Source organism: Oncorhynchus mykiss, chromosome 5 (assembly GCF_013265735.2).
Source record: "Oncorhynchus mykiss isolate Arlee chromosome 5, USDA_OmykA_1.1, whole genome shotgun sequence".
Lineage (NCBI taxonomy): Eukaryota > Metazoa > Chordata > Actinopteri > Salmoniformes > Salmonidae > Oncorhynchus > Oncorhynchus mykiss.
In genome coordinates this window covers 99,191,235-99,208,340 of record NC_048569.1, presented here as the reverse complement: position 1 = coordinate 99,208,340, position 17,106 = coordinate 99,191,235, and the positions used below count along the sequence as shown (strand labels likewise).

The 17,106-nt window shown below is 43.4% G+C and overlaps 1 long non-coding RNA gene across 1 annotated transcript; it reads right to left on the bottom strand.

Moving 5' to 3' along the window:
* Window positions 1–533: 533 nt before the first annotated feature.
* On the bottom strand, window positions 534–12,001 carry LOC110523045. The gene is made up of 4 exons (XR_005051595.1): window positions 11,895–12,001; window positions 9,791–9,959; window positions 1,588–1,638; window positions 534–1,125 (listed from the first exon to the last, which is right to left on the bottom strand). It is a non-coding gene; the product is annotated as an uncharacterized LOC110523045 (long non-coding RNA).
* Window positions 12,002–17,106: the final 5,105 nt, after the last annotated feature.

Sequence of the window (17,106 nt, the reverse complement as noted above, 5' to 3'; positions counted from 1 at the left end):
TTACTGAACTGAATTATCATGTTATCAATTATCATCAATCCTTATCCCAGTCTGCTGTTCCCACATGCTTCAAGAGGGCCACCATTGTCCCTGTTCCCAAGAAAGCTAAGGTAACTGAGCTAATCGACTACCGCCCCGTAGCACTCACTTCCGTCATCATGAAGTGCTTTGAGAGACTAGTCAAGGACCATATCACCTCCACCCTACCGGACACCCTAGACCCACTCCAATTTGCTTACCGCCCCAATAGGTCCACAGACGACGCAATCGCAATGACACTGCACAATCCCATCTGGACAAGAGGAATACCTATCTGAGAATGCTGTTCATCGACTACAGCTCAGCATTTAACAACATAGTACCCTCCAAACTAGTCATTAAGCTCGAGACCCTGGGTATTGACCCCACCCTGTGGAACTGGGTCCTGGACTTCCTGACGGGCTGCCCCCAGGTGTTGAGGGTAGGTAACAACATCTCCATCCCGCAGATCCTCAGCACTGGGGCCCCACAAGGGTGCGCTCTGAGCCCTCTCCTGTACTCCCTGTTCACCCATGACTGCATGGCCATGCACGCCTCCAACTCAATCATCAAGTCCAGTTCCTAAACAAAAAAACAAAAAATTCCAGTTCCTAAACAATATAACAAAACATTACTCATTACTGGTGTACCCCGGGGCTCTGTACTAGGCCCTCTCCTTTTCTCACTACTGGTGTACCCCAGGGCTCTGTACTAGGCCCTCTCCTTTTCTCACTACTGGTGTACCCCAGGGCTCTGTACTAGGCCCTCACCTGTTCTCATTACTGGTGTCCCCCAAGGATCAGTATTAGAGCATCTGCTGTTCGCTCTACTGCTGTCCCCAAGGGCTCGGTACTAGGCCCTCTCCTGTTCTCTCTACTAGAATGACTTACTCTTGCTGCTGAAGCCAGTGAGTCAGACCCATGTCCAGCATTTCTGGTGTGATCTGTGCCAACCTGGGCTCTGAGGCTTGGTCGGGCCTCTTTCCGTGCCACATCCCAGTCAGTGGGGCCTAGATCTATCTAATCGTTCTTCATACTGACACTGCCTCTTCACCCATCAACTCCATGGCAACCCCAGGCCCAGAGATCATAAATTGCTTCCAGGTGGCTGAAAAACCAAGCATGAAAAAGCTCCAATAAATTGTCAGCTCTGGATGTAAGAGAGAATAAGAACATTTAGCAACATAACCTTTACTGGAATCTCTACTACAGTGCAAATAAACTACTGAGGAACTATTTCTGCTCAGATGGTGAGGAATATGTCATTGAAGGTGACATTTGAAAAGGGTAAGAATACACCACAGAGATTTCGGTGACCATATTCAAAGAAAATTTGTGGATTAATTTAAACTACTTCTAATTCTCTTGATTTAAGAGGTCCTTTTCCCCTGTCAAGACTGTTCAAAATGTCACCACGATGTCAGCGCAATAAATGTCACATAGAGAGACTGCTAAATGATTGTGGTGGTTACTGGTTAGACGGCCCTTGGAGCCTCCTTGAAACATGCCCCTGGCCGCTCTGCTCACACAGAGAGAAGACAGGCTAATCATTTACACAGGAAGGACTCACTTGAAGAAAGACTTTGTCTGATGTTCAGTGTAAAAGTCTGCCGCCTGCTTCCTGTAAGAAACCCATAAACACACAGAGTTAATGAGTGATCAGATGAAGTCAGGCGTTGACTGCTGGATCATTCCCAGGACAAACCCAGGGCGCGTCCCAAATAGCAACCTATTCTCTAAATAGTGCACTACTTTTGACCAGTGCACTATGATCCCTGATCAAAAGAAGTGCACTATAAAGGAATAGGGTGCCATTTGGGACACCTCCCCAATAACACACTACAGAGGACAAAAGACGCCCGGGGATTCCACAAGGCAACGACATTACGGTTTTATTCTGCACACTTCATGGAAAATACTTTGGAGAGGCATTCTGGGTAATGTGCTCGTGTTACAGGTGGCACTATCAGAGCGGGCCTCTTTTGTTGCTCTCCAGAAGTCAGCTGACCGCTGCAGAAATATAAAGGTGACCTTGGTTTATTCAACTGTCTGTCCTGTCCTCATAACAAGCTACAGCTCAGCTTCCAGGTGTGCAAATGAGGGATCCTCTTCCTTCACATTTAGAATAACACAGAAGAAGCCTGAAAAGCTGGTCTGAAAAAAACTAACTATTTGTCATTCAAATGGCCCACCCTGTAGCCTAAGCATACATAATTAAAATTAGATCCATGAAACAGAGAGTGAGTACTTTCTATATTACAAGAATGTTTAAGGTGACAAAAAAAACAAAAGAACAGGGAGACATCATTCTGAGATTATAATCCCTCTCTAGAACCAGGAGAGGGACACATCATTCTCAGATTATAATCACTCTCTAGAATCAGGAGAGGGACACATCATTCTGAGATTATAATCACTCTCTAGAACCAGGAGAGGGACACATCATTCTGAGATTATAATCCCTCTCTAGAATCAGGAGAGGGACACATCATTCTGAGATTATAATCCCTCTCTAGAATCAGGAGAGGGACACATCATTCTGAGATTATAATCACTCTCTAGAACCAGGAGAGGGACACATCATTCTGAGATTATAATCCCTCTCTAGAATCAGGAGAGGGACACATCATTCTGAGATTATAATCCCTCTCTAGAACCAGGAGAGGGACACGTCATTCTCAGATTATAATCCCTCTCTAGAACCAGGAGAGGGACACATCATTCTGAGATTATAATCACTCTCTAGAACCAGGAGAGGGACACATCATTCTGAGATTATAATCCCTCTCTAGAACCAGGAGAGGGACACATCATTCTCAGATTATAATCCCTCTCTAGAATCAGGAGAGGGACACATCATTCTGAGATTATAATCACTCTCTAGAACCAGGAGAGGGACACATCATTCTGAGATTATAATCCCTCTCTAGAATCAGGAGAGGGACACATCATTCTGAGATTATAATCCCTCTCTAGAACCAGGAGAGGGACACATCATTCTGAGATTATAATCCCTCTCTAGAACCAGGAGAGGGACACATCATTCTCAGATTATAATCACTCTCTAGAACCAGTAGAGGGACACATCATTCTCAGATTATAATCCCTCTCTAGAACCAGGAGAGGGACACGTCATTCTCAGATTATAATCCCTCTCTAGAACCAGGAGAGGGACACATCATTCTCAGATTATAATCCCTCTCTAGAACCAGTAGAGGGACACATCATTCTCAGATTATAATCCCTCTCTAGAATCAGGAGAGGGACACATCATTTTGAGATTATAATCCCTCTCTAGAACCAGTAGAGGGACACATCATTCTCAGATTATAATCCCTCTCTAGAACCAGGAGAGGGACACATCATTCTCAGATTATAATCCCTCTCTAGAACCAGGAGAGGGACACATCATTCTGAGATTATAATCCTTCTCTAGAACCAGGAGAGGGACACATCATTCTCAGATTATAATCCCTCTCTAGAACCAGGAGAGGGACACATCATTTTGAGATTATAATCCCTCTCTAGAATCAGGAGAGGGACACATCATTCTGAGATTATAATCCCTCTCTAGAACCAGGAGAGGGACACATCATTCTCAGATTATAATCCCTCTCTAGAACCAGGAGGGACACATCATTCTCAGATTATAATCCCTCTCTAGAACCAGGAGAGGGACACATCATTCTGAGATTATAATCCCTCTCTAGAATCAGGAGAGGGACACATCATTTTGAGATTATAATCCCTCTCTAGAATCAGGAGAGGGACACATCATTCTGAGATTATAATCCCTCTCTAGAACCAGGAGAGGGACACATCATTCTCAGATTATAATCACTCTCTAGAACCAGTAGAGGGACACATCATTCTCAGATTATAATCACTCTCTAGAACCAGTAGAGGGACACATCATTCTCAGATTATAATCACTCTCTAGAACCAGGAGAGGGACACATCATTCACAGATTATAATCAAACTAGAATCAGGACAATAGCAGGTGGGCAACACATGAAATACATCTGTAAACCTGTTAGTCAAAATGAGAGGAAAGGTAAACAATCAGAATTTATTTGATTTGTTTGCATGAGTGGGTTGATGCCTATCATCACACCAAATTAGATTAGTCTCATAGCCTAATCCTCTCAGGCATTGAAGAGACCCAAAGAATTTGAGGAATCCTCTTTACTCTCGTCCTGTACTACAAATAGGAGGCCCACTGTGGGCAGGTTGTCAAGTATTACGAATTAAACACATGCCTCTTGGTGAACACCAAACGTGTTCGCTTATATTTTTCTTTAAGCGATGGCTTTTTTCTGGACACTCTTCCGTAAAGCCCAGCTCTGTGGAGTGTCCTATGGACAGATAATCCAATCTCCACTGTGGAGCTTTGCAAATCCTTCAGGGTTATCTTTGGTCTCTTTGTTGCCTTTTGGATAAATGCAGTCCTTACCTGGTCCGTGAGTTTTGGTGGGCGGCCCTCTCTTCGCAGGTTGTGGTGCCATATTTTCAATTTTTTAATAATAGATTTAATGGTGCTCGGTGGGATGTTCAAAGTTTCTGATATTGTTTTATAACCCAACCCTGACCTGTACTTCTCTACAACTTTGTCCCTGACCTGTTTGGAGAGCTCCTTGGTCTTCATGGTGCCGTTTGCTTGGTGGTGCCCCTTGCTTGGTGGTGTTGCAGACTCTGGGGCCTTTCAGAACAGGTGTATATATATACTGAGATCATGTGATACTTACATAAAGTCCACCTGTGTGCAATTAACTAATTATGTGACTTCTGGAGGTAATTGGTTGCACCAGATCTTATTTAGGGGCTTCATAGCAGAGTGAATACATATACACACCACTTTACAGTTTTTATTTATTAGAATTTTTTGAAACAAGTTATTTTTTTCATTTCACTCCACCAATTTGGACTATTTTGTGTATGTCCATTACATTAAATTCAAATAAAAATATATTTAAATAGTTTTGTCGGTACTATTTAATGAAGCTGCCTACAGGGAGGAGGTGAGGGCCCTCGGAGTGTGGTGTCAGGAAAATAACCTCACACTCAAGGTCAACAAAACTAAGGAGACGATCTCCCTGTAGAGCTGTCTTAGGTGTCTCACAGTACGTCCATTACCATTTATTGTCCTGACCGCATCTGCAGTCCTCATGCCTCCTTGCAGCATGCCTAAGGCATGTTCACAAAGATGAGCAGGGACTCTGGGCATCTTTCTTTTGGTGTTTTTCAGATTCAGTAGAAAGGCCTCTTTAGTGTCCTCAGTTTTCATAACTGTGACCTTAGTTGCCTAGTGTCTTAACGACCGTTCCACAGGTGCATGTTCATCAATTGTTTATGGTTCATTGAACAAGCACGGGAAACAGTGTTTAAACCCTTTACAATGAAGGTCTGTGAAGTTATTATTTGAGAATTATCTTTGAAAAACAGGGTCCTGAAAAAAGGGGACATTTCTTTTTTTGCTGAGTTTATAAGCATAATACAATCATTCCAATGGAGGAACCCAAAAATGTTTTGCGATTTCAACTGCCCCCTTAGTCACTTTATCTTGGCGCCGGTAATGTTTATACGTACAATACTTTAATGGTGCTCCGTGGGATGTTCAAAGTTTCAGATATTTTTTTTTAGAACCCAACCCTCATCTGTACTTCTCCACAACTTTGTCCCTGACCCTGTTTTGGAGCGCACCTTGGTCTTCATGGTGCCGCTTGCTTGGTGGTGCCCCTTGCTTAGTGGTGTTGCAGACTCTGGGGCCTTTCAGAACAGGTGTATGTATATATACTGAGATCATGTGATACTTACATAAAGTCCACCTGTGTGCAAAAACTAATTATGTGACTTCCGAAGGTAATTGGTAGCACCAGATCTTATTTAGGGGCTTCATAGCAGAGTGAATACATACATGCACTAATTTCTGTTTTTTTTTTTTTTTTTTTTTTGAAACAAGTCATTTTTTTCATTTCACTTCACCACTTTAGAGCTAATAATCTATAGAAAGAGGAACACGAGCACAAACAGAACATGTTGAGGTGCTGATACTAAGATCTGATGAGCTCCTGCCCCAGTCAAGGACTACCCATAACATCAAAGATCACCTCCATATTTTATAGTAGGATTAGTTATTTTTCCCCCCCCGGACATATGCATTGTTCTTTCAAAGGCCAAACCCACTATTTTCATGTCATCTGACCATCATTTTTATACAGTAATTCTCATCTTTATCAATGAATGCAATAATTCCAGACGCCATTGTATATGTCTCTAGTACTGACACTGATGAACTACAATCGGTTGCCACTTCCATACAGCGTCATAAAATGGTGGTCACAATAAATCACTAACACAGCCTTACGTATGACAATGAGAGACAGACCAGAAAGACAGAGAGCGACAGAGTGTTAGTCTAGTGGGTGAGACGAATACTGTGGGCTGAGGTGTTTGGTATTCATCACAGAGTAGAACAGAGCAGAGAAAGGCATGTGAAGCTATAGAAGCGTGAGTCATTCCAATCAGACGAAAGAGAACACCACTCTGAACACACGGTGTCTGTCTCCAAAATGGTCCCCTATTCCCTTTATCGTGCCCTACTTCTGAACAGGGCCCTGGTCAAAAGTAGTGCACTAGAAATGCAATAGGGTGACATTTTGGGGCACATCCTGTGACACACAGTTCATGAATATTCAGCAGCAGACCCTGCAGGGTTCATTAAAGGCTCATCGGACAATACAATACAGAAGCAGGAAGCAGCTCTGAATGTCATAGCGAAGCAGTGTCATGATGACAGACGGCTGGTTGAAAGCAGAATGAATAGCTCTAGTCGTGAGTATTTCTGTCTAAGCAACCCTGCACAAAGCAACAGATGACCTCCGCTCATCCAAATTAACCTCTAACAGTCTAAGGCATTGGAGGGGGGGGTTCTACGAACCTAACATAGATTTTTTTTAAGATGGTCATAACATGGATAATTTTGCTAATAAATTTAATATTTTAGGAATCAAAAATAAATATACAAAAATGTTATAAAATATTGAATTTGGCCTTTACTACTAAATGACAAAAAAAAGACATCCCAAAAATGTATCATAAGGTTTTGAATTGTCTGTTCTATCGAGGAGAAATAAGAAAGCAACAGGAAATACTAGTTTTTTTTTTGGACATATTTAACCCCTTATTTTTGTTGGCACAAAAACTACCTCCAAACTACCATTCATTAATATGGGTTACCTACAGACATTTTAGTGAGAGTACAGATGTTCGTGATGTCTTATGGTCGGACAAACACAGCTGTAGCTCGGCCGCCTCCCACCACAGATGGGGAAGGCCGACATAGGCGGATGAGGTAGATTTAGATATCGCTAGCTTCAACTGACGGATTTTGATGGGGATTTTTTAAATGATGATACTTAGGATTGACACACTGGTGCCTCAAAAGACATGAGGATTTAAGTTAGGAGATATTCAGCATTTAAAGATGTGAGATATTCAAATGTGAGATATTCAGCATTTAAAGATGTGAGATATTCAGCATTTGAAGATGTGAGATATTCAGCATTTGAAGATGTGAGATATTCAGCATTTGAAGATGTGAGACTTATCTCAACAGGTGACTAACTGAATACATTGACTCTGATTATACAGTACCTTCGGAAAGTATTCAGACCCCTTGACTTTTTTTCACATTTTGTTACGTTACAGCCTTATTCTAAAATGTATTAAATTGTTTTTCTCCCTCATCAATCTACACACAATACCCCATAATGACATCACAATACCCCATAATGACATCACAATACCCCATAATGACATCACAATACCCCATAATGACATCACAATACCCCATAATGACATCACAATACCCCATAATGACGAAGCAAAAACGGGTTTTTAGACATTTTTGCAACTTTATAAAAACAATATATATATATATATATATATATATATATATATATATATTAACATGAGTATTCAGACTCTTTACTTAGTACTTTGTTGAAGCACCTTTAACAGCAACTACAGCCTTGAGTCTTCTTGGGTATGACGCCACAAGCTTGGCACACCTGCATTGGCTGTTTCTCCCATTCTTCTCTGCAGATCCTCTCAAGCTCTGTCAGGTTGGATGGGGAGCGTTGCTGCACAGCTATTTTCAGGTCTCTCCAGAGTTGATCCATTGGGTTCAAGTACGGGCTCTGGCTGGGCCACTCAAGGACATTCAGAGACTTGTCCTGAAGCCACTCCTGCGTTGTCTTGGCTGTGTGTTTAGGGTCATTGTCCTGTTGGAAGGTGAACCGTCACCCCAGTCTGAGGTCCTGAGCAGGTGTTCATCAAGGATCTCTGTACTTTGCTGCCACCATCATGCTTCACCGTAGGGATGGTGCCAGGTTTCCTATATACGTGACGCTTGGCATTCAGGCCAAATAGTTATATTTCATCAGACCAGAGAATCTTGTTCCTCATGGTCTGAGAGTCCTTTAATTGCCTTTTGGCAAACTCCAAGCTGGCTGTCATGTGCCTTTTTACTGAGGAGTGGCTTCTATCTGGCCACTCTACCATAAAGGCCTGATTGGTGGAGTGCTGCAGAGATGGTTGTCCTTCTGGAAGGTTCTCCCATCTCCACAGAGGAACTCTGGAGCTCTGTCAGAGTGATCATCGGGTTCTTGGTCACCTCCCTGACCAAGGCCCTTCTCCCCCGGTTGCTCAGTTTGGACCGGGCAGCCAGCTCTAGGAAGAGTCTTGGTGGTTCCAAACTTCTTCCATTTAAGAATGATGGAGGCCATTGTGTTCTTGGGGACCTTCAATGCTGCAGAAATGTTTTGGTACCCTTCCCCAGATCTGTGTCTCAACACAATCCTGTCTCAGAGTCCTACAGGCAATTCCTTCAACCTCATGGCTTGGTTTTTGTTCCAACATACACTGTCAACTGTGGGACCTTTCCAAATCATGTCCAATCAATTGAATTTACCACAGGTGGACTCCAATCAAGTTGTAGAAACATCTTAATGATAGTCAATGGAAACAGGATGCACCTGAGCTTAATTTCAAGTCTCATAGCAAAGGGTCGGAATATTAATGTAAATAAGGTATCTGTTTTTTATGCATTTGCAGAAATGTCTAAACCTGTTTCCGCTTTGTCATTATGGGATATTGTGATGTCATTCTGGGGTATTGTGATGTCATCCTGGGGTATTGTGATGTCATCCTGGGGTATTGTGATGTCATTCTGGGGTATTGTGATGTCATTAGGGGGTATTGTGATGTCATTAGGGGGTATTGTGATGTCATTAGGGGGTATTGTGTGTAGATTGATGAGGAAAATGTTTTATTAATCCATTTTATAATAAGTCTGTAACGTAACAAAATGTAGAAAAAGTCAAGGTGTCTAAATACTTTCAGAATGCACTGTCATTTTAACGGATCTTTGAGACGTATAACTTGATTTAAAGACATTGAAGAAAGCATATTAATTTCTGTGTCAATCAGCACTAGAAAACATGAACCTCCGAACTGAACTGTACAGTGCGTATGAATGATCCATCTGTCTCATGACAACTGCAGCCCCTGAGTGAGAAGGTTAGAGGTCAAATCAATGTGTTCTCATGGTCTGTCCCATCTATCAGAGGAGCAGAGAGAACACACACACACACACACACACACACACACACACACACACACACACACACACACAAATAGATGGAAAGTAAAACAGCATGCTATCAATGATCTTTCCCAGCCTTTTAGATAGGAATCATTGAACCACACATACCTCTCTTTCTTGCTGCCGAGCTTGTTTCCTGTATACTGGTCCCCAATATACAATCAGATTGAGTTGGCAGGAGAACACATTCACACGGTTCCCCCACAAAGAGGTCCTCCTGGTGAAGGTCATGGCATTTGGTCCTCCTCAACAAGGTGCGCTGGTTTTTCACATCAAACTGGAAAGAAAATAAAATCACATTTCTAGCAAATTCCCCCAAAAAAAGTAACACAAGGCATGAGCATTCACTGAGGAAAAATACAGACTTGTTTCATTCTTCAATTCTAGACATTATTGAGCCACAAGTTCTCAGAGGAATCTATCAAAATGGGGATCTCTTGTAAACAACGAACATGCACTTTGCATGTTACATGTAAACACCCTGACGTTGTCCCTTCAGCGTCAGTGTTGCAACATGTAAACGCCCTGACGTTGTCCCTTCAGCGTCAGTGTTGCAACATGTAAACGCCCTGACGTTGTCCCTTCAGCGTCAGTGTTGCAACATGTAAACGCCCTGACGTTGTCCCTTCAGCGTCAGTGTTGCAACATGTAAACGCCCTGACGTTGTCCCTTCAGCGTCAGTGTTGCAACATGTAAACGCCCTGACGTTGTCCCTTCAGCGTCAGTGTTGCAACATGTAAACGCCCTGACGTTGTCCCTTCAGCGTCAGTGTTGCAACATGTAAACGCCCTGACGTTGTCCCTTCAGCGTCAGTGTTGCAACATGTAAACGCCCTGACGTTGTCCCTTCAGCGTCAGTGTTGCAACATGTAAACGCCCTGACGTTGTCCCTTCAGCGTCAGTGTTGCAACATGTAAACGCCCTGACGTTGTCCCTTCAGCGTCAGTGTTGCAACATGTAAACGCCCTGACGTTGTCCCTTCAGCGTCAGTGTTGCAACATGTAAACGCCCTGACGTTGTCCCTTCAGCGTCAGTGTTGCAACATGTAAACGCCCTGACGTTGTCCCTTCAGCGTCAGTGTTGCAACATGTAAACGCCCTGACGTTGTCCCTTCAGCGTCAGTGTTGCAACATGTAAACGCCCTGACGTTGTCCCTTCAGCGTCAGTGTTGCAACATGTAAACGCCCTGACGTTGTCCCTTCAGCGTCAGTGTTGCAACATGTAAACGCCCTGACGTTGTCCCTTCAGCGTCAGTGTTGCAACATGTAAACATCAACATCAAGTTGAAGGGACAACGACAGGGTGTTTACATGTAATCTGGACGTGATACCCTGGTTTGTTCCCTGGACCCTGCTACATTGTCTAGCTAGTCAACTTCTTTCCCCAATTAGCTTCAGCCGGCTGGTGTGCGACCGTGGCACAGTTGGTTTGACCTTGGATAGCCTTGCACTGGAGCTAGTTAGGGATCGTCAATAAATTACACAATGTAAAATGTGACAATACTTTTTACGTTGCACATATTTTAGTTCTTAAAAGTTTTCAATAATTGTATATTAATTGCTACTATTTATAGTTGGTTTTGAAGTCATTGAAATGTGGAACTATTGACATGTAAAAAAAATATTGTCCCCCTGTACATTTCGTAATTTACTGATGGTCCTTAACTATCCCCAAAGCGATATTGAATGTCAAACCAAATTGATCATGGGCATTACGATCTGGTCGCTTGCAACTGTGCTCAGAATTGATGATTACATGGGTGTCGACTGTAGGCAAGATTGAAACAAACCCAAGCCAAGGAAAACTGTTAAAAGGTACCCTTCCTTTTCCTAATAATCTTGCAAATCAAAATGTTGGATGAGACTGAAAATGATCCTATTTACAGTTTATAGTAAATTTTGACATTAGAACAAATGTGACTAATGTCACAGGTCGTTTTCCACTAGAGGAGGTTTTCCTTCAGTTACTCTTTAAAGTAACTTCAGAGTTAAACTTTGCACAGTTTATAAATCCTACAGGACTGAAGCTCAGACAATAAATATTTAGATGACAATATGTAGTCGAGATTTAAAAAAGGGCAAGTAGAAAAGGCAAAAAGACACTTTTGGTGCTCACAATCTTCAAAACATCCTCTGGTATCAGTATCCTCCCCACATTCAGCCCCTGGCCTGCCTACTCCCATGGGTCATGTGATTATCTTGCCTAACGCTTACCATCTCCACAGAGCCATCTTTCTGGTAGAACAGCAGCTGATAACGGCTCAGGAGAGCAACACTTGAGTCATATCACTCTGCCAGGAAGGAAAACAGCTCCTCCTGAGGGAAACAGAGGGATGTAAGACAGTGATCAAACGCAGGTTAAGGATGCAGGGTACAAGGGTTTAGGGTACAAGGGTTTAGGGTACAGGACACTAACATAGGTAAACAGTTTACGGTACAACTGTGCAGGAGGACACTGAACTGACCTTATAGACAGGGCCTAAAACGAACACCTGTCAAATGCGGGTAGATTTTGGAATTGGTGGGTAAAATGTCTATTTCACCAACCACGTTGTGGGTGGTCAGGGCTCCACGGTGCGAGCATTTCACTCGCATTTGTGAATAAAAAGTTAAGTATGATGACATTTATAGTAAAATAAATGCTACAGTATTTCTGTTTTGTTTCATAGCTGGTAAGTTAAATCGCACAAAGTCAAAGAACTACCAATCCTATAGCCTATCCTGCTTCGCACTGCAACACTGCCTGGCTGGGGGTTGTACGCACCTTAAGAGCGGAGTAAAACATTCATTTTTAGAAGTGCTGTGTACAGGCATAAAAAAAGTTGGTCTAATTTATTTGAAATAAAACTTTGTCCTTGTGTTTCTTGGCTATTAACAAATGTTTTGTTCACAAGGTTGTTTTGAGTTTCACCTGTTAGGGAAGACAATGCTACTAGTCAGACTCGAGTCGCGTTACCTTCTTCTGTGGTATATGGACGATCGCCACCTACTGTGCGGGATAGAAACAGGATTCCCAAAAATGGAACAAAATACCCCCAAAAAATAACCAAGCAAAAAAAATCATGTTTTTTATTTATTTTTTAAATCAAACTGAAGACCACTCCTGGTCACTCTGACAGACTCTACTTTTCCCAGCGCATACTTCATCATTCGACACCTCAAAACGGGTCTCCCACATATGCATCTTTACTCAACAAACTAATCCCAACAAGTGATTCATTATCATTCATACACGTATCATTCATACAAGAATCCTTCCACATACACATACAATTTCCTTTGCGTTTCAGTTTTCGATGCTACTGTTGTCCATTCAGAACATTCGTCTTCACCAACTTTACTTGACGCGTTGCTTGATTTGAACTCATCATCCACTTCCGCCATCTTTCAGGCGTATCGGTCCGAAGAGTGGCGTTACCACGGTAACCTCCCACCCTTAAGGGGATGTTGAACATTTGTCTCGACTGTGATCTTTTGGTTAAATGACTCCACAGTGGTCGGGAGGACCAAAACGTTCATTTTAAGGCCATGCTTATAGATCATTACATCTGTTAGCCTGAAGAATTACAAATGAAGGCCTATCACGACAATGTTCAATTATTCAAGATGGTCCATTATAAAGTACGTGTCTTTCATACATTCAGTGCTTAGACATAATTGTTAGTCTTGCTTTTGACTTGAGAGGACAAATAGAGTTGGGGAGGCTATTTTTACCCTGCCGTCATCAGCATGGTGGCGACAGAGCTCAGCTGACAAAAAAAAAAATCCCTTTTTACAAACACAGTCTGGAAGCCATCATCTCCGTCACTATACACCAAAGTTATATCAACCCTTGCATTTGGAAAGCTGCTAAGCTATGACATTTGAAGGCTGAATAGGAAGAGCAGGTAATATCTAGTGATGGGGGAAGTTGATACAGTATATATTATTTGTGACGATATATCAATTGTTTGACATCAAGTATTGATTGTCTCTCTGAAAACGTAGTTAAGATGAGCTAGTGCTGGTCGGCTGTAACTCTGCCAAAGCTCAGATTTTTCTCACTCTGCCTTGTTCTCCATCTTGTTTTTAGCTGCTGAGATAAACAAGTTTTCATCACTTATTTCCATGACTGATCAAGCTTTGCTTTCTCGTGACTCTCTTGTCCCTCTGCAGCAGACATGATGAACAATATGTTTGGAACATCAGATCGCTTTCAAACATTAGATAGATCAAGAATCCTTCCTCGGGACTCCCGGGTAGACGCAGCGGCCTAAGGCACTGCATCGCAGTGCTAGAGGCGTCACTACAGACCCGGGTTCGATCCCAGGCTGTATCACAACCGGCCGTGATCGGGAGTCCCATAGGGCGGCACACAGTTGGCCCAGTGTCGTCTGGGATAGGGGAGGGTTTGGCCGGGGGGGGCTTTACTTGGTTCATCGCGCTCTAGCGGCTCCTTGTGGCGGGCCGGGTACCTGCAGGCTGACCTCAGTCGTCAGTTGAACAGTGTTTCCTCCGACATTGGTGCGGCTGGCTTCCTGGTTAAGCGGGCGGGTGTTAAGAAGCACGGTTTCGGAGAACACATGACTCAACCTTCACCTACTGAGACGTTGGGCAGTTGCAGCGATGAGACAAGATTTGAAATTGGGGAGAGATTTAAAAAAAACATTTTTCTTTAAAAATCTGTGCCTCACACAGGGGAGCATTTATCCTTGGGTTTACTATGGCAGAGGGAGACAAATTAAGATTATGGCAGAGGGAGAAAAATTAAGATTATAGCAGAGGGAGTAAAAATAAGGCAGAAGTCACAGGACCGGATTTGATTTAAAAAAATGGCCCATTGTTGGGATCATAAATAAGAGATGCTAGTGTAGTGAATGTAATCTGCTTTATGGCCCAGAGGTTACACAGTTCAAGGCATTCAATTAAAATTTGTAATTTCATTCTGATTGGGTCAAAGTACCTGCTAACATAACACTGAAGATAGCCTTTGTGTTCAAAACAGTGAATCATCACTGACTAATCAGAACTAGAGCTGTTGACATTGACAGGATCAATGACTCCCAGCGACTTTACAGAATGTATGGTTTTGTAGGGCTGTGTGTCCTCTCCAAACTGAATCACTAAACTAAAACTAACAGCTGTGCTAGCCAGGCCAAGTTGTGGTCGCTAGATCCATGTGGTCTCCAGCCAAGCAGAACAGAGCAGGACCTTCATTTCAGTCAGGTCTGGGAAGAGAAAGACCATCTCAGACACCTGCTGTCTCACAGTACTATCAATGGAAACATCTGTTGTTGCCTGCACTAAACTAAAGCAGATCAATATTCCTCACATAAAGAATCACGTACAGCTATAGGCAAGAAGAAATCGTTACACAGTCAGTAATACAAAAATGCTGCTTATACCATGACAGTGGAGCAAATAAACTTGTTTTAGAAAATTATATTGGTCTGAGGTCACAAGGCGCCTCAAAGTAGAAGTTCTGACCTAAATATGGGGTGCCTCAGTCCTATTCATTATGAACTAAAATGCCGACTTGATCGCAGCTCAGTACTCCTACACTTTGTGAATATGGGCCAGCTCAGTACTCCTACACTTTGTGAATATGGGCCAGCTCAGTACTCCTACACTTTGTGAATATGGGCCAGCTCAGTACTCCTACACTTTGTGAATATGGGCCAGCTCAGTACTCCTACACTTTGTGAATATGGGCCAGCTCAGTACTCCTACACTTTGTGAATATGGGCCAGCTCAGTACTCCTACACTTTGTGAATATGGGCCAGCTCAGTACTCCTACACTTTGTGAATATGGGCCAGCTCAGTACTCCTACACTTTGTGAATATGGGCCAGCTCAGTACTCCTACACTTTGTGAATATGGGCCAGCTCAGTACTCCTACACTTTGTGAATATGGGCCAGCTCAGTACTCCTACACTTTGTGAATATGGGCCAGCTCAGTACTCCTACACTTTGTGAATATGGGCCAGCTCAGTACTCCTACACTTTGTGAATATGGGCCAGCTCAGTACTCCTACACTTTGTGAATATGGGCCAGCTCAGTACTCCTACACTTTGTGAATATGGGCCAGCTCAGTACTCCTACACTTTGTGAATATGGGCCAGCTCAGTACTCCTACACTTTGTGAATATGGGCCAGCTCAGTACTCCTACACTTTATGAATATGGGCCAGCTCAGTACTCCTACACTTTGTGAATATGGGCCAGCTCAGTACTCCTACACTTTATGAATATGGGCCAGCTCAGTACTCCTACACTTTATGAATATGGGCCAGCTCAGTACTCCTACACTTTGTGAATATGGGCCAGCTCAGTACTCCTACACTTTATGAATATGGGCCAGCTCAGTACTCCTACACTTTGTGAATATGGGCCAGCTCAGTACTCCTACACTTTGTGAATATGGGCCAGCTCAGTACTCCTACACTTTGTGAATATGGGCCAGCTCAGTACTCCTACACTTTGTGAATATGGGCCAGCTCAGTACTCCTACACTTTGTGAATATGGGCCAGCTCAGTACTCCTACACTTTGTGAATATGGGCCAGCTCAGTACTCCTACACTTTGTGAATATGGGCCAGCTCAGTACTCCTACACTTTGTGAATATGGGCCAGCTCAGTACTCCTACACTTTGTGAATATGGGCCAGCTCAGTACTCCTACACTTTGTGAATATGGGCCAGCTCAGTACTCCTACACTTTATGAATATGGGCCACTGTGAACATATTCACTAGTGTGTCAATGTGCTTCTGAGCTAGTCTACGATCGCGCTGGCATACACCCTCTCGTACTCCCCGTTCACCCACGACGTCGTGTGGCCACGCACGACTCCAACACCATCATCAAGTTTCCTGACGGCACGACGGTGGTAGGCCTGATCACCGACGGCGATGAGACAGCCTATAGGGAGGCAGGAGACATGGCGTGTGGTGCCAGGACAACCTCTCCCTCAACATCAGTATGACCAAGGAGTAGACTACAGGAAATGTGGAGCGTGTTCACTTTGTGTTCACTTTCCTTGGCGACGCTAAGGACTTAACATGGTCCACACCACCGCACAGTCGTGAAGAGAGCACAACGGTGCCTCTTCGCCCCCATTTGGCATGGGCCCTCAGATCCTCAAAAAGTTTCTACAGCTGCCCCATTGAGAGAATCTTGTCTGGCTGCATCAACACCTGGTATGGCAACTGTTACCACCCTTGATCGCAAAGAGGGTGGTGCCGTGCGGAAGGCCCAGTAAATCATTGGGGCCGAGCTCCCTGTCATCCATGATCTCTATATCAGGCACAGTCCTCCACAAAGAATGTAAAGGGGCACTGCGCCACCTTGTGGACTGGCTGCGCCACTACATAAAAAAGAAAAGGGGAACTGTGTCAAGAACTGCAACGTTGCTGGGTTTTCATTCTCAAGTTTCCTGTGTGTATCAA